Here is a 19,060-nt window from a genome sequence, read left to right on the forward strand (position 1 = left end):
ATGAGGTTGGATGCGTGTGTAGATATTTTGTAGTTGATGCTAATGTGATAAAATCCAAATTGAAATCAATCAGTCTAATGATGACAGTGATATAGCTATATTATATTATATTATATTACCTAAAAGCAATGCTTTGATTGGCCATGACTAAAATTGGCTGTGACCATTCCCACAGTGGCACAGCCCTCCCTCTCACATATTTGCTGGCTTGCTTTTGTAAAAAGAAGAGAAGCGATTGATATGATTAATGAACATTAGCTATAAAGTTATTAAACAGATTTTCAGTTCTAATGGGGAAAAACATTTCCAAGTTGACCAGCATCCCAAAAAGTTTAGTGTTTAACTTTGGAGGTTCCACTGTTAAGCAATATAAAAAGCAAAACAGTTTGGTGGACATTGTAACATGATACACTAAAGTTCCATTTTAATTATCCAAAATACATTTGGATGAAAAGACCAAACGCGTATCCCTATGTCAGTGGCTATGGCTTGTGTTTCAGGAAAATTATACCAAAAAGTTGTATTAATTGTCCGTGAAAATGCCGTTAATTACCGCTGCAGTTCAACGGAAAAGGATTACAAAGTTGCGCGCTGCTTGCAAGTGCGTTTCCCGGACACGCTGAATCCTTTTATCACCGTAATGCCGGCAGCCTGCCTCGGCTAGATTGCTAAAACCCTGCCATGATTTGGCAACAGTGACGGGCAGCGAAGTGGGAAATAGGAGCGCTAAAACTGCTTCCTGTCTGTGGCTAATAGCCATTACATAAAATGCATTCAAGCTTGGCTTGCGTGTTTTTTAATCACTGACTCAAAAACACTGACTTATTTCCCATTCTCAATTATTGGGCCTTTATAAACAAGACCCTTTTCACACATCTGCTTAATTCTCTGAATTCATGTATCTCTAAAATTATATGTCAATTTTCTATCACACATATAACTCATTAATTATTTTTTTCCCACTCTGTGGGGAATTTGTTTAATTAACTCTTCACTTTTATTTGTTTCTGCCTGCTTGGCCCACATCTGGCCTCCATTGACAATATATTTTGTTTTTAGATTACTCATAACCATTGCTATGGCAACCACTACTTATTCACTTTATTATGCAGTTCAAAATACCTACTGTGGACTCTGTGCGGTCGAATCCACATAAATTTTGGTCAATGGAGTGTTAGCGACTAAATGCAGAACTAAACAGGCAGATAACAACAAATGTCTGTGAGTCATTCGGCCTCACTGTGAGGTAATAGTTGGGTTAATTTGCATAATGCCCACACACAAAATACTTGCATGAGACTTGGCCAATCCCTAAAAAAGTAGGATAATTGTGTGATAACTCTTGACTCTCAAAGTATTTTGACGAATGCATGTCACAGGCATGTTTAACAAAAATAATAATGCAGAATAAATAATTTATAATGTTATGGCTAGCATGTGCTATTTTTCGGCGAGCACTTGCAGCAAAGGTTTCCGTCTCTCTGGCCTTTTCAGATTTCTTTACGGAAGCCAACTAAAACATTTCTAACTTTAAAGTTAGAAATTTAGCTACATTTCCAATTTGTGAATTTTAAAATTTGCAGTGTTCAGATTTTAAAGTAAATGTAGCTAACTGCGCTAGAGCTAGCAGCTAACATGAGCATTCCTCTTCAGCCTTTCTACAAACTTCAGTCAAGTTTAACCCTAACCCTAAACCTAACCCTAACCCTAACAGTCAGTTTTCAGTCAAGTTTTTGTAAAGATTCTGTGTTTCTCTCTTTAGAATTTGAACTCCCACAATATACTGCCAAGGAGCATATTTGAACTAGTGTTTAAATAGTGTCTGTTTAGCGGCAGTCCTGACTTCCTTTTAATGCTAATGCTTTCAAATGGCCAACTTTGAAGCACCATTGCATTGTGCACACTTGCACCGACATACCAGCAGTATCAGCGGGATGCACAAACGCTGACATTATTCATAAAGGTGAGCGGGAAAGCCTTGATGAATGAACGGACTTTCTCGTTTATGCAAACACAAAAACTCATCCATAAGAAAGACACATGAACGCACGAAGAAGGCTTTGAAGCCACTTCTGTGAGTCCAAGTCGATTTAAAAAAAAAAAAAAAAGTATCACATCAATAGTCTTCACAAGCAGAGAAATGGGAGATCAGTCATTTGGACTATTAATGAGCCACGTCTCTTGAAACTTTGGGGATATTAAGGCTGGCAGACTATTTTCATCTTCATTATGTTCATGGAATGTATGCGAGGCAACCCAGGCAAGATGACATGACTACCTAGATAGGAAGGAATGGAAAGAATTGTTTTTTTCTTAATCTGGTTATAGTGAAAAGATCATTGTGGAGTATAATGAGCTGGAATTGTGTGATAAATTTAAAATTCAGTTGAACTCAATGAGGGCTTGTCCTATCAAAACTGGTAATTATATTTGGAACTTTTACGTATAGTTTTATAGATCATATTTGATCTGAACTTTTGTGAGGAATTTCAAGTCAGATTTATTGAGCGACTGGTTTAGCCTGTTGAATTTGGTACCTTTCAACCTTAATCGGGTGCAGTTGTCATTTTTGTATGAGGACACTCAGCTGGAGTTGTAGGAGAAGTCACTTGGATTCTTTGAGTGAGAGCTTTGCCTCTAAGCCTTTGGAATCTCCCAGCTTGATAGCTTATGGTAAAAAAAAATAAGGATTTATTTAGTAGAGGGCCAAATAGAAACTTCAGGGAGGAATTTTAAGTCAGTCAAATTGATGCGGAGATATCTTGTGAAATTTAGAGGATGTGTTTGTAGAGCGCATTATGCTTGCCTCTTTGTGTGAGACGTTTCAAGTCTCTTGAATACAAAGACTGATGCTATGGCCAATTAGACTTTGTAAAACTGCACCATCTGCTCAAAGTCAAACTTTCAAGCTGATCTAGTGAACTTTTCAACATGTTTTATGTCTCTGACAATTAGCTGTAGCCCTGTGGGCATTACAATAAATTCTACAGTATGAATAATGATGAGAGATGTGAGTTAAATTGCATATATATAGTAAATACATATACACGCGTGTGTGTGTGTGTGTTTACACTCTTGTGAGTTTCAACCTTAGCTGCGCCTCACCCACGCACACTTGTGCAAGCGAGCAAAATGTCCACTAGCCGCCCACCTTGCGGCTGCATCAGCAACAGCAGTAGCTACTTGTTTTATGTCCAACAGCAATCAAAAGCTATTTTCTTGTTCTGTCTCCAAGAAATGCAATAAAAAAAAATCTCCCTCCTGCACCCTTATTTTTAACAATTTTTAAGCCACATAAAAACACAAAATTGACAGCGTTCAAGTGCTTTCACTTATGTTTGGGTGACTCAGATTTTCCATATGACGTCTGGCTGCACGTGATCGCATTTACTAGCTGACAGCATACAAACCAGGAAAGCCGTACGACTCATCAGGTCTATTATCCAAAACAGACTACTTTAGGGTCGTTTCGGTTATTAGAACTATTTTTAAAGGACGTTTAACGCGAGGCAACCAAATTTGTCAGTTTTCAAGGATTGTATAAAGATTTCATGTCACAAGCACAGTCTTAAAAAGGTCAACGCAGTTCATAAGTCACCTGACACGGTTCAACCAATCAGCAGCCTTTAGGGATCGTTGATTTTTATGTCCAAGCAAGAGCCTGATTGATTTTGACTTATAAATCGATTGGTGGTTCTCAGTAGTTGGACGCAGACATCTTTTTTTCTTCTTTAAATAAATTACTAATATTACATGTCATCTACTTGTGAGAGATGACAAAAACACTCAATGCACCCCATGTCGCAGCGCTCTAAAATCTACACGGGGAGTGCATTTAAGGCAATTTGGGTGAATGTAATTGAGGTGCAGGGAGACATATTCTTCCTGATGAAGCCGTTGGTGAGGCAAGGCAAATAATCCACAAGGCAACTCAATGTGCTTCACACAGTCCAAAACACAAAACTTAAAATATTAACAAATGGAACAGCCAAAATATTCACAAGCAAAGAGACTTATGAAAATGACTAAAAGACACTGACACGTTTACATCAGCATGTTCATATTATTCAACCATTAGCAAATAAAATGGACAGCCGTGTGTTCTTGCTGGTGTCATCGTGTTAAGTACACAAATTTGCTGTAATTTGGAACCATTATTGCCTCCGCTCATTCCCTTCCCCTGAAGAAGTCCGCGTATTGACCGACGCCATCGATTGCCATGTGCAATATTTGCCGATAACCAACCAGTCGCCTCGCTGTCGTGAAGCGGTGAGGCGCACAAGCATAGATGACTGTTGTCCCTTGGCAAACAAGTCAATAAAACTCATTTCCTTCTGGTCAATTGTTAATTAAATGCTAGTTTCCTTTCAATTAAAAAAAAAACTCACAGTATGGAGCGTGGTGATTTTTTTTTTGCTCTGGCAAAACACATTATTGGCACTAATGCTCGCCCCCTCCCACCCCTCCAAAAATAATTTTCTGATGCCTATCTGCAAATTGTCGGTGCCCTCAAAGCTATAAGTGGGCTTTATCAGCCGTGCACCTGTTTGATTTGAACGTTTGATTGGTAGGATTACTCCCGACACTGGTTACGAAAAGGGCATCCCGCATTATCTAAAGGGCACGGCTTGCAATTATGCATAACAGGTTGTCGAACGTTTTAAATCCAAACATAAGAGTTTTTAAAATGGCAAATGTAAAAATGCTCCAAGCAAAGCCACCATTTGTTTTTTTTTGTGTTTGTCTCAGCGTGCGACAGCCTGTTCTGGCTGGTTTTTAACATTCACATTTGCATATACTGGAGTATTCATGGTCTCATTTTTTATATTTGTATTTGTACATTTTTTCTTCTTTTATATTTTTGGGGCTACATAAAATCTTCCTGACAAGCTACATTATAGCGTTCATATAATCTGAGCATAACCATTCAATCTGATTCGCGATTCAAAGGATTTGCTGAATCAATACTAAATTCTGGGTGAAAGTTGCTGAATCTGTGTTGAATTGCAAAGTAGGTAGGAAGTATTGCGATACATTAATGAATCATTATTCTTTGGATTTAATTTCCAATTATTAATATTTCAGTTTGCCATTCACATTCTCATGTACAGTATATGGTTCATTATTCATGTACAGTTGCCGCATACACTGTTGGTGCTCATTCTAATTTATGTCATTGTCTCATTTAAATATCGTATGTGCATAAATCTTACTTTGATCTTATATTTTATTATTCTTGTATGTCATCAGTGTACATGTTAGAGGTTCTGAACCTATAGCGAGACTAAAAAGGGTTTATTCTAATCTGTGACTGTGCCATTTACCAAAGGTGTAATGATGACAGTGTTGCATTGCCTTTCAGTCAAAGAAAAGTTTGGAATATTCAAGTATTCCCAGATGCCCATGCGTGTGGCTCACCTGTCTATAGCCCAAAGGCATTCCACTGTGTCCATCGGAGCAATCGCCATGAAGGCAGAATCCTCCATGAAAAGCGAGGAAGAGACCGCAGATAAAGCATAGGTGCTTTGCTGTGAGTTATGAAGCTCACGACAGATGCTTCTCTTAAAAATGCGACAGTGTGCTCTCAGGGCTGGAAAGCATCAGAGTTCTCCAGAGAGTTGATGGTGCTGAAACCCTCTCACAACTGTCAACCTGAATTCTTCTTTTCCCCTTAAAAGGACACCAAATACATCAGTCACTGAATCATGCAGTACAAACATGTCAAAACTACACAGAAAAGTGCTCCCATTTTCTCGTACGTATACCAAACTTCCGGGAAGATCAAATTGCCATCATTGTTCACATTCGTGATCCATTTTGAAGTCCATTGATTTTTATATGCAAAGTGCAAAAGCTTCGAGGGCATAGTTTCAAATATTTCCAACGGTGTTTTTACTTCAAGGTCGACATGTTGAAATGCTTCAAAACGTTGTACGGATGGAAGAGAGCAATGAGTGCGTCGTCATTGTTGCAGCCACTACTGCTCGGGCAGAACGTCTGTCCATCTGTACTCTGCTGTGGAGATAGCACACATGGTCCAATGTCATCGTGCCAAAGCCCCTCCTTTAGGCAGCTTGTGTACAAATTGACTGTCACTGTTCACCCTTCATTTTCTCCCCCAAATCTGAGCGACCCCACAAAAACAGGAAATTCATGTCTCGTTTTCACTATCTTGCTTATTTTTTGATTGAACTTGTGTTTTTGTTTATACTGCTTTTATATTTGGGGTTTATCTAGCTTTTCATTCTACGCTGATTTCATAATGTCTTTGCCTCTGTTTGGTAACAGCATTGCAGTAGCAAACTAGTTAATAGTCTTCAGATTGACTAAACACCGTATTGACCTGAGATTTATTATTTCCGGTCATAAATATTGACAGAGTTCAACGGGTCCCTAGATGTCGCAAATGGGGTTATCGCTTACATCATAACCCTCACTACAAAACCGCTCAAGATAATCTTAGCATCCATAATTGAATCATAAAGACGAACAAATGCTCAAATTTGGCTTGATTATCGCTTTGTGAACTCACCACAGGATATATCTGATAAGTGAGCTTTTGCTGTTTTGTGAATTTTGGTGGGAATGCCTGATTATTGGTATGTATGCAGCTTTATATAGCCAAAAATTAAATATATTGAATTAACTAACCACGGATAACCCTTCTGAGAAAGTCAGAGGATCTGACAGGGATCTAAACCAAATGGAAAGTGCGGATGATTTCCATTCTGTGATTCAAATGAAGCGATGCAACATATGATTCAACTAATGCAATAACAATTATGTTGCCTCGTAAATCACACTCGTAATATCCCCTCCGTCTCTACGTGATGTGAGGCGGGGGAGGCACAATCTCTGCTGAGTGTGCCAGGTTTAATCTGTCAAGCGCAGAGCTGCAACGTGCACCTCACCGTGATGAAGACTGATTGTTCAGGGAGGCGTGCAGGAGGGATGGATCATAAAAATCGATTCGTACCGCAAAGGCAAATTGGTAGCGGGGGTCCCGAACGCTCCGGTGTGGATTCGAGGACAGCTGCAAATTGTTTGGGTCAGACGGTGTTAAGTGTCGCATCCCGGCTAGAACGCTCCAGTCAGTTGAGATCAACTTCACAACAAGAAACAAAGACACAATAGTTATTGCTAGCGGTTGTACTTCAACAAGCTAGTCCAGATGAAAAGGGTGGACTTAAACTAGAACAGGCATTCATTTATGATCCAGTCTAGTTAGTAGTCAGTCATTAGTCTTGGCGCAAGATTTGTTTTGATATGTTGCTGAGCAGTTTGGCCTCGCTCAAGAAAATGCCAATCGTCTTTAAAGACCTTGTTCCTCTGTTTGGTCAATACCATAGAAGCAAATGCAGTATACATTCATTGATTTCCTTTGAGGTTCTCGTTCCTTGGTTGATTTAATGGTAACTAAAAAAAACCCTCCACATGTGGCAGATCTAACCTTGTTCATTATTTCGGCAAGAACTGAAGTTTCTCATGAGACGACTTGGAATGTTTGATGTCAGCAGGTATGACGTCCACAAAAAGCATAAAAGATGAATTTGTTGAAAGGCTTTTACATTGTTCTTTTTTTGCTTTCTGTTGGAAATGGAGAAAGCTGGAAAGTCAAACAGGTGATGGTCCCAAACGTAATCGGTGCTTGTTAGGCCGTGTAAATTGTGTGCATTTCCCAGCGGAACGCTGTAACCAAACAATGTTTACTCTTGTAACGCCGAACTGAGGCACGCACGCACACAAGCGCACACTTGCACTGAAATGGAGAAATGTTTTTTTTTATTTTGTATTTGATTCCCCAAACATACATTGCACTTGCAAAATAATTGTTTTCTTAAATGTTTTGCATGATTTGTTGTTCAGGGGAGTCAACAATAATAATTAGTTTTCTGGTAAAAGAATAAAATAAAGTAGTATTGTCTATTTATGAATTAACTATGTTTTAATGATGTTTTGGCTTTTAACTATTCAATAGTAAAAAAAAAAAAAAAACACCAAAACACATAAAGGTCATGAAACTTAGATATTTGAAATTTCGAAAAGGTTTTTGGTTTCATATCTGCGATACTGGCCATGTATTTACTTTGTATCAGATTCCACAGTTCGTGTCACTTATTATAAAGTAATTATTTTGCAAAAATACCTCCTGTAAAGTTGTCAGACTCCTTAACATGCCAATTAGTGAACAAACAACACTTCCTGTCATTAGCTTCTCACTTACGTAGGCACAAACTCACTCATCATTATTGTTCTTTCGAACGTACCAGTTAGTGTACTAATTGCATCTTGTTTCCCCAAGTACACGAATCCCTAGGACGTCATAAAAAAAAAAACTTAATTCACTCAATATATGCCAGAGCGTTACATTTTTTCTCCATTAGTGAGTTTGTGCTTGAGCGTGTATAATGTATGAAGTGACTAATAGCTTACACAACCTCGCAAAGTGTAGCTCCCTCCAGCATCATGGCAACAGAATACCCACAAGCCTTTCATGCAAAACAGTTTGACACAACACTTTTCACGCACTCCCCTTCACACGCTGCGACCGTAGGTCGTTTCAACTCCCTTGATCTTCTTGTAACGCTTATTGATTGCCCTCAAATATTGCCCCCCCTTTCATCCAGCGGGCGCGGCGAATGATTCAAAATCTTGACCTTGTGTGGTAGATGAATCCGCAAGGGTACGTACGGTATGTCATCCTCTAAATCCATCTCGCTGCTCTGTCAGCTGATACATTTGTGGGCAGTTATATAAAAAAATAAAATAAAAAATGAGTGCGTACCAATCAGCTTTTGAGGTGATGGAGGCGGCAGCTATGGGGGTGTTTCAGATGCGGCAAACAACGGCAGCCTCTGAGATTTGAGTGCCAATATAGTCAGAAAAGTCAGAACTGGGCAGTCAGTCTTTATCAAGATGAAGCTCTTGACTAAAAGTAGTCTCTGACAGTTTTTTAAACATACCAGCTGGTGTATACAAATATATACGTACCTACCGTATTTTCCGCACTATAAGGCGCACCGGATTATAAGGCGCACCTTCAATGAAGGGCCCATTTTAAAACTTTGTCCAAATATAAGGCGCACCGGATTATAAGGTGCACCTTCAATGAATGGCCAATTTTAAAACTTTGTCTATATATAAATCCATATATTTGGACACGCCTGCTGAAGTTGCTCAGTATCGGTCCATATATAAGGCGCACCGAATTATAAGGCGCACTGTCGGCTTTTAAGAAAATTGAAGGTTTTTAGGTGCGCCTTACAGTGCGGAAAATACGGTATATACTATTATTTACTGTTTTGCCCGAGTGTTTACCCTTTTCCAAACAGTCTCTGCTTTGCTTGAATGATTGCGAGACGAATGATCCAGTGGTTCAATCTGAGGTTGAAGCAACTGTACCTTGTACAAATTGCCACATCTCGCCTCCGCCGCATGATTTAGCCTCACTGCCTCTTTTCAATACGTTGTCGCCGTTTCAAACCAGCCCTCAATCAACTGGTAGACACCGTGCAGCTGTACTACGGTGAACATTCGATTTTTAGTTTCCAACAGATGGCTGTGATTTTAAATAAAAAACAACATCTGTGCTCTAATCATCAACATTTAGTAAATAAGTTGTCAGCATCACCTTAAAAGTTCTCGCTTATATAGAATCTCCTTTCTTCAAGGATAATTGGAGTGTGCATGATTTTTCCACCACTCTGGTAATAACGAAGCCGGTCTTGTCACTTTGTTTTAGACCTCCATTTTTCTTTTAATTTTAATGCTTGTTTATTCTAATTACATTTACCAAACAGCACAAGACCAAAGCGGCGCTGAGGAGATCCACACTAATTACATTAGAGCGGGAGGAAGATTGGCCGGCGTGATGAAGTGGTTTGGCCGTTGGCGCTCCCGTCGACCGAGCTCAATAACTTAAAGCCGTGCCCGGTCGTTTATGAGATTGAGCTGTCGTCCGAGGCATCACTCACGTTTAGGATACTGCCCCCATCGTCTCTATCGCGGAGACCTCACAAGGGATGCTCAGGGGCCGAGGTGATGAGTTTGACATTACGGAGCAACTCTGATTAAAAGAGCCTCAGGCAAAAATCCAAACAGGTTTCCTTTTAGGACCACAATGGCACATAGTTTAACATTAATTATTCATCCAGTAAAGTGGAACCTGTCCGCTGTCTTAAAAATTGCAGTTTGATGAAAACGATGCCTCATAGGTTGCACATATTGGAGTATGGAAGCCTTGAAGGATAAAAAATAAATAAATGAAAGAATCAGTCTTTGACTTAAGAGACCCTGTTCGTAAAGATGTTTGCGTGATGGAACGATTTAAATATGCCTACTCTGGATTGTTTTGGTGTACACAAGCAAGAACTATGGTGGCAACAAACAGCCAGATATTGTTTTATTTGAAAACGTATTAAGCAGACGCATTGCTTGGTCAGTTTTTCTACTAATTGAGTATTACGCACACGACAAACGCTGGATGGGTTAGCTTTAATGCTGGTAGTTGCTGAGACCACAAATATACAGCTAGATTTTGTGTTTGATTCATGACTCATTGAATTCTTTAGCCATTTTGACCGCACTGCCGATAACCTTCAGCATTTTTGTGTTCATACTGTATGAGGTTGTCCCGTTGTTGAGGTTTATGACTACACTGTGTTTTTCTGCCTCTCAAGCCGTCAGCAACAGCTCAAACGTCTCTTTGTGACAGTCACCTATTTTGAGTTGAGTGTCGCTCTCAACACTGTATACCCTTTCAACAGTCTTCTGTTTGCCTCTCTGTGTGTGTGTGTTTGTGTGTGTGTATTTGTTTGTCTACGTCTGCATCCGCCTCAGGGAGGACGAGGCGGTGGCGGATGGGTTCTGTTGAGGAACGTTGCGGTTTGCAGCTGTCACAATGAAATGTCAATATTTATGCTTTATTCATTTTATGTTATGCCAAGGGAGTGATAGAATGATGGAAAAAGAACAGTAGCACAATGTGACGTAGTACAAGTCCGATGTGGACATGTCACGTTATTATTAAATGGTCAGTTGTTGGTTTTATCATAATTCTAATACAACAGGCAACCAAATAATTAAATAATATTTAAACATTTTAATAATGGGCTTACAGTTGTGACTGTTTCACGCTGACAGAGATGTATTTAATTTCATTGATTGACCATGGGGCAAAATTGTTGACTTTGGAAATTTTGTGTTCCTTGGCATTCTTCAGTGTACCTCATGTTTTGAATCAGCGTATCTTTTGTTCGAATCATGACTTAAGTGTTTGATTTATAATCCATATACGTTGCAACTATTTTCGATTGGCCTCGAGCATTCAATTTATTGTTTTTATTTTCTAGGTCCCATTGTTTGGCTGTGTGCTGACTCAGTCGTGCTGGCTACACAAAATATGGCAACAGCTCACATAACTGAGGAAGAAATCAAACCTCGCCAATAAAAGTAATTGAATTGCTCTCCACTGCCAACGACATGAATCGAAGTGAGAGCACATCATCTTGAAGCACTTTTCAGGTAGAAACTCTTTTTTTTTCCACCTTTAAGGACTCAGGAATGTCACTGATGCAAAGATGTAAAGAAAATCCAACGTTTCTTTTACTCTTTAAAAAATAATGAAACCGTACTTGAGGCCATGTTTTAAATTGTACTGAACACTCAACGTCTGTCCTTCTCACATCTCCCGACCTTAACAGCAAGTAATTAAAATATCACAACTTAAATCACATCCTTATTAAAGCGCTGACTTATCAAGCCTGGTTGCTCTGCAAACAAAATTTACAGGGTTTCAACGAACGACATTAATTGTCAAAGGATTAAACGATCATGAAGGCGCGGAGAAACAAAGTATCACAAGTGGGATATATTTCACAAAGTGCCCTGAGCTCAGGAACACTGAAATACAAAAACACATTAAATAATGATTACAAACGTTACGAACGCTCATTAAAAAAGAAAAAAAAAAATCCCACAAAGGGATAAAAGAGGGTGGATCATTTTTAGAAAGGTGGCAGAGACAAGGAATAAAAAGTCAGTTTGAAGCAAACGGTGTAATGAAGCCATCTTGTAGTTTTCAGCTGCTGTCTCCTTGTCACAGGATTCCTACTCAATAATTGCTTTGAGAGCTTTCTTTATTAATATTGCATCTGCGGATTATTTTCTGTGCAGCCAAACAAACAAAAAAACAAACAAAGAAACAATAGGGCGAGAACACTCTCTAGAATAAAAATTAGACAATTAAAAAGTTCACATAAGAAATTGCACCTTAAAGCCAACAAGGATCACAAATTCATGTCCAGTTTGTCTACTTTTTAATTATTCAATTACAAACATTATAATGTATTACAATATACTTCCTCTTAAAGATATTTTTAATAATTAAATTGAACAATAAGAGAGAAAAAGGTGTAGTCTTTTGAGTTATATGAAGTATTTCCTCTGGACAAAAAACTATTTAAAGTGTATTTCACAATCCGCCCACTTAGGTGAGGCATCCGTCTGAGCCAAGCACTTTTCTTTGGATACCTAGCATAGATATACCAACATTATTCTTGAATATAAAACTTTTTTCTCTCTTTAATCATAGAAAAGCATTTTCCCCTTCCACACAATACACAATATATTTTTATTTGACCTTTATTTTAGTTTTCTACTTTAATCTCAACTATACTCTAGGCCCATTGAAAGTACACAACTTTAAGAAAGATGTTGACAATATTATCAGTGATGGAGGCAGTACTTAAGTCAAGTAGCATTCCATTCTAACATTATTAGTCAAACCTTTTGACGTTTCAGCCAGCTTTCATATGTTCCCAAGGAGCTTCTTAAACTTGTATTTATATGTGCTTTGCTCAATGATGTTACATGACATGCACTCACGCTGTGCTACCTTTTGTGCCAGAAGGGAAATTAGAAATACGCCAACCACATGCAGAGCGCTTGGTGCAACAGCACATGCGGAGGGATTTTTTTTTTTTTTTTATAGCTACAAGAAAAAAAAAGTACTCCTTGTCCTTAAACTCTGAGCTTGTTGATGAAAATCAGAAGTCTACGATCTTGCCTTTGTGGATTTTGAAAGGCTTAGTCTAAAGATGTGTTTCTATAAAGACAGGTGATCCAATAGGAGTGCCTAACAAAATTAATTCCTAAAGCAAGAACCTAGCAGTAATAATAATAATAATACTAAATAATTTTGCACAGAAATTTTGAGATGGAAATACACCAGCACAAGCTGCTCCATGTGACCAGATTATATCTTTTGTCTTTTGAATTGGCATAGCAGCGTGTGGTTTATTGTCCGAGATTATCCTTGTATGCCAACAACATAAACAATGGTATGTCGTTGATCATGAGGCTTGTCGGGTTTAGTGTGAGTTCGTCAGCAGCTTCCATGATAGTATTTAGAAGACCGTCTATACCGCATCTTGTGGATACACTACATTTTGGCCACACATTTTTTTTTTTGAGGAATTAACTAAAAGTTTCTGGACAGATATTTGTTATATCAAGACTGATCTGTAAGAGGCAGCATGGTGCCACGAGGCATCCAGACTGCCAGAAAATGCAGAGAAGAACAAAGAGTGGTACACGAGAAGAAATAGAAGTTACACTACAGGCTGCAGGTGAAAGTGCTTCTCCTTTTCATTTAGCTCATGGTAAAAGACTTTTGAGACACGGTATACAAACAATCAGCCTTACCAGTTGCTCCTCAATTTGTGCTCGACAAGAGCAAAAGCTTCAGTGAGCTTTGTAATTGGCTATTGTTTCACACAATCACGGCATCCACTCAAATGCGGCCCGATTGTCAGCATGTGTGCCTGCGCCTTATCGTGAGCCATTAGGTGATAGTTGTAAAAACAATGGAGTACCCAGCTAATTCAGTGGCCAATTCTTTTAAACGTGAAATAATCACAGTTTTATCTCTCCTGACAGCAGGCAGGTCCACGGTCAACATACACGGTAGCTCGAGCAGATAATCGGCGATAACGACGTAAACATTAACATAAGCTGTTTGTGCCGTTCCGCCTCAAAACGTTGTATCCGTGGGGATTCATCACGTCTGTGAAGTGTGGCCTTTGTCGGCTTGTTTACGATTGAGCGCACGCGATTGGCTCAGCACGCGTTATCTCTAGTGGAAGTACTCCGATTTCAGTCGATTGTCGATAGCAGCTGCCGCTCCGTAGCTCTTCGGTCATAAGACCGATCTCGAGTTAGTGCGACCCCCGCCCCTTCATATCCCCCTCCCTCAACACCTGCCTGTGCTGGGATTTTGCCAGGCCGCTGATACATTTAGCATGAGTTATGTCATTTTGGTAAACACCAGCACCATGAGCGATTGCCCCTCATGACAAACGTTTACAAATTAGCTTGAAGCGTGCATCTGGCCATTGGACAATTAGGTGGAAAATATAGCGTGCAGATTGAGAGCTTGAAATGAAGAATAGGGAGTTTATTTTTGTTTCCCCATATTATTTTGTGCTAGCTGTGCTGCATAAAGAAAGCCTTTTTAGATAAGCACTAAAATTGTGAAGTGATGTAATTAAAAGATTTGTGAATGGGAGATGTTATAGAACAACAATAACAATGGAAATTTAAAAGTGGCTGCAAGATAAAGCTGACTCTCTTTTAATTGATGTGTTTGGCACATTGCTATGCAAATTGCATCTGTATGTTCAAATGTGATTACTGGACCGCGCACAGTAGGAAAAATAGCATTTTTCTCATTAAAATATGATTGTTACTATGCAAAACACATTCTGTTTTACATCCACTATGTGAATGCTCATTCAGTTTATTAAATTATTATTTTTCTTTGTTTTGGCACCCTGCTACTGTGGTAATCACAATAGGGATGAGGTACCTAAAGGTCGGAAGACACACCACAGTACCTTGATTGGTTGACAGGCAGTGGAGGGGAAAAATAAATGTCTCTCTCAGTCCATCGATCCATTTACAAGAGAGCTTCTTCCTCATTAAAATTTTGGTGGATATGAAAATGAATATGAAATTGGCCATATTTGGACATGCGGGGTTTCCAATAGACAGTGATGAGATTTAGCAAACATTTCTGTTTGTAGCTTTAATGCGAGAAGACTCTTGACATTGACAAAACAATGGGTCAACCTCAGAAGTAAGGCAATACTTCAAAAAAAGTTCAAGATCTGGCTGTTGGCCGTCATTACTCACTGGGCCCCCTTCGAATGAGTTTGTTTTTCATTAGAGGAGCAAAGATGCTAGAAGGGTGCCATCTTTACTCATCCGCGCTTTGCCCCTCCTCGACCCTTGCGCAACAAACAAATCCTTGTGAGTGATGAACCTTTGGGCTATTTGGACATCTGTCTTCTCCCTCGTCGCCGCCGCAGCGAAAAGGTCCGGTTACAATGTCACGGGCTTCCCGAGACAACATGGATTAACACTGGGTAGAGACACCTTCGTGGCCTGGGCCTCGGAGATCCGCCATTAAGGGCCTGTCAATCTAGTGATGGGCTTTATGCTACTGCGGCCAGCTGGGAGGAAGGATCGCCTCAAGGTAAAAGTGTGATCATTACAGATTGATTCAGTCGCTGAAATTGTACGGCACTTTGTCCCAGTTGTTAAATTTCTAATGTACTGAAGGCCTGTGGTTCACAGTAGGGTGGGGTACAGGGGCGCTCAGTTCACGACCGTGTTCTATTCCTGCAAAGGGAACATAATACAAATTAATTCAGTAGACATTTAGCTTATGAGCACTCCAACTCACAAATTCAGGGAAACATCAAGGACGTCTGTTCAAAAAAAGAGGTCTAGTGTGCTTGCTTCAAAAGCTTAAAAATAATTATTTTTCTTTCTGTTTGTCCTATTTGAAAAATATCTATTAATTGTTTAGAATTCTGAAAAGTGTTAGCGAATGGCTGTCAATCGTTTCTTGAAGCTATTGATGCAAGATGGAACACTTTGTTGCAAAAAAATAGTAAAATAAAAAAAAATAAAAAATTGCAGCTGTGTCATTAAAGATGTAGCCTGCCAAACAATTTATTGAATTCTGTCAATTGATTTCACTTTGAATACAATGAGGCAAAGTGGATTGAGCTGTATTTTATTTTGGTTTTCTTGGAATTTATCCAACTTGAAAAGAAACCAAATAAATATTTAAGACGCATCAATTGATTTGGACAAGAGCAAGCAAACTATCAACGTCAGAGAATACTCAACTTCTAAATGTGTTGATGTGAATGTTTCAACATCAGCCTGACCAACTGGCTGGGTGTCAAAAAACCGTGAGGCCAAACTTATTGTGAAGCTCCTACATCACTTTTAGTAACTCCTGTTGCCACATCATATGTTCATATTTAACGGTTTTTAATACATAAAAGCTGTATTTAGAAACTTGTGTTATGTAAATTAGTATTATGCCTCGTTAATTCACCTAACTAGAAATGATGAGGGAATTTGATGTATGTGACTTTGTGCTTTGCACACAACACTTGGCAACCATGATGGACTGGCAAAAAAAAAAAAGACTTGTTTCTTGGTGTGCTCCAAAGTTTGTATGAAAGTTATAAGTTATAATAATTATTATGTTGTGGTTTTCCGCTTTGGGCAGAGAAGTGTTGTTACGAACTAAAAGTTGGCTGGGAACTGGATTTTTGTAGATGAGTTATGGCTAAAGTTTGAAGGAAAAGTCAGACAAAAGGCAATGTTTTTAGATTAGTACAAAAATACTTCCATGGATGGACGGACAAAATACTTATTTGTGGCTTACTCGAGTAAAATCTATTTATTCATTTAAATTTGGATTATTTAGAAATATAGTGGCTTCTCAACGTCATCTCAACATTTGTGTCCTCAAAAATGCCCCAAATTTACTTTACCTCTCTCGAAAGTCAGATTTAATGCCATTTGCAGGTGCTCAGATATCGGCCCACTTTAGATCTCTCATTAAAATCTCCAAAACAGATTATTGTTGAATCCAAGGTTCGACTTTTTGGCCATAATTCTAAAAATACAGCACTGCACATCACCAAAGCCTTAGACAATTGACCATGCCGACTTTTGTTGAGTAAAATCTCATCCTTCATTTTCTGGGCCACTATATGAGGAAATGTGGCTCCTAAATTCAGTTCCGGTCCATTACAGAGCAATAAAGATAAAAGAAATAAATATAGTATATATTTTTGGACCCCCTTTCCCTTGTCGCTTATAGTCTATCCTGAGCTGCAGGAAAACCTTTTCAAGTGCCAACATACACATAAACACTTTGACAGGTGTTGATAGCGCCTGCAGCAATGATGGATGTTTGGCTCTTGAATGCATGAACATGTTTACACACCCTTCCAACCTCAACTATATGCTTTTGAATTCTTCACGCCAAAACCCTTTTCAGTAGAGAAATTAAAACCCAATCATATCGAATGTTGTCATAGCCGCCACTCCTTCTAATGCGAATCCAATGATGATGAAGTATAATCGAATATTGGCTCCAAATGAGCGCAATACATGGATATGCATGAGAAATGGACTGATATGAAATGCCAGGATCCCTGGAATATTCGACGTGGGTGATAAGCAAAGTCAAATTGTCACGTTTCAACACCGTCTCCGAGCTCTAATGACTCAGTAATGACACCATTTGTCCATTTAGCCTCATTGGCTTTAATGCTGCACAGGACTCGCCAGCTTCCTCTGCCAGTCTCGCACAAGTGGACCATTGAGTGTATATGAGCAGAGAGAGGGAAAAACAGAAAAGTATTCACTTATTTTAGTCTTATGATTTGGGATTGTTAAATTAAAAGTTCACTTAAGCAATGAAAAGAATACTAAATGTATCATTATAAAATAAATACGAGGCAAAAATAAAGTGTAAAATGACAGTAATAATGACTAAAATTAAAACTGTATTCTGATAGGTTTATATAGAAGGGTTTGAAAAAAATACTTTTAAATAGCTAAAAATCTTAGACTGCTGTAGATATTTCTATCAATAAGTATGTTGTCTTTAAAATTTGATAAAAATAAATACATGCCATACAAGTGGTTTAAAAGTAAATGCTGACCTTTGTGGGGCAACGTACATAAATTGTCGCGAACAGTGACTGAACCACTTATGTCGAGCTTTGCGTCATATTTTACTTTACATCACAAGGATCTGAAGATCGATCAATCAATCAGTTATTTTAAACAGCTACGTGCTTTATAATGTTATAAAACACCTTCCTCTAGATACATAATTCTAAAAGCATATTGCCATTTTAAATGGCTCATTCGTACATCAATGTTGCTATAAATACATTTACAGTTTGAAACAGACTTTGTCAACCACCAGTTTTTAGTTTAAAACATCAACTTTTTGGAATGTTCGCCTGCCTTTGACACCCCAAGAACTCCGTCAACCGAAACGGATGGTCGGCTTTGCAAAGAAAGGCGTGCACAAATGACTGCATCCGTCACCTTAAAGATGGCGTCATTAAAAGTAATATTGGCCGTTTAAATGTGGAGGATAAACAGGAATGTAACGCTTGGTCGCAGAGTGCCGGATATAAAAGTGATGGAAAACTACTCAGGCTTGCTCAGCCCTGTTGTAAGTCTATTACATTTAATGGAATTACATTTAGAATGCATTTATATGGAAATTATTGTAAGTTATTTAATGTTTGGAAAAAAAAAGTCAAAGAAGTGAACTAGCTGTGTAGTTTTGTGGAGGAAGACGTAGGCGGTTTGACTTCTGGGCTTTTGGCATAGCAGTGTGTGCGTAAGTTAAACAATAGCAACAAACTGCAAACGTGCCGGCCACTTTGAATAGTCGTGTGTGTGGGTGATGTTCGTCAAAGGGCTTGCTTGTTTGGAAATGCAAATAGAAGGAAATTCTACCAGAGCAGGCTGAAATGTGATTGGATAAAGAATAAATCTTTAGACTTGGTGAAGCAGCATGTGGCGCTTTACCTACTGGAGTTTTCCCTGTTAACTTTGTCAAGTCACAAGAATCAATTCTCCATGAGACAGTAGCTGAACTCTTCACAGGAGAACTGCTGGCGAGACGGTCAGGTCTGTCGCTGCGCCACGGCTTCAATGGTCCGTC

The 19,060-nt window shown here is 38.9% G+C and overlaps 1 protein-coding gene and 1 long non-coding RNA gene across 3 annotated transcripts in view; one reads left to right on the forward strand and one right to left on the reverse strand.

Moving 5' to 3' along the window:
* The window catches only part of brinp1 (BMP/retinoic acid inducible neural specific 1), a 119,988-nt gene that overhangs the window by 13,823 nt on the left and 87,105 nt on the right, over positions 1–19,060 (forward strand). For both annotated transcript variants that reach the window (XM_088391188.1, XM_088391190.1), the window contains exon 2: positions 11,352–11,523. The gene's annotated coding sequence lies outside the window, so the exon portion shown is untranslated. The remainder of the gene's footprint in view (positions 1–11,351; positions 11,524–19,060) is intronic.
* LOC148389880 (uncharacterized) overlaps positions 15,195–19,060 on the reverse strand; it is a 42,242-nt gene continuing 38,376 nt past the window's right edge. The window contains exon 4 of the long non-coding RNA XR_015861560.1: positions 15,195–15,681. This is a non-coding gene — a long non-coding RNA (uncharacterized LOC148389880). The remainder of the gene's footprint in view (positions 15,682–19,060) is intronic.

The sequence above is a fragment of the Syngnathus floridae genome, chromosome 12 (assembly GCF_059516105.1).
Source record: "Syngnathus floridae isolate MCC-2025c chromosome 12, RoL_Sflo_1.0, whole genome shotgun sequence".
Taxonomy (NCBI): Eukaryota; Metazoa; Chordata; class Actinopteri; order Syngnathiformes; family Syngnathidae; genus Syngnathus; species Syngnathus floridae.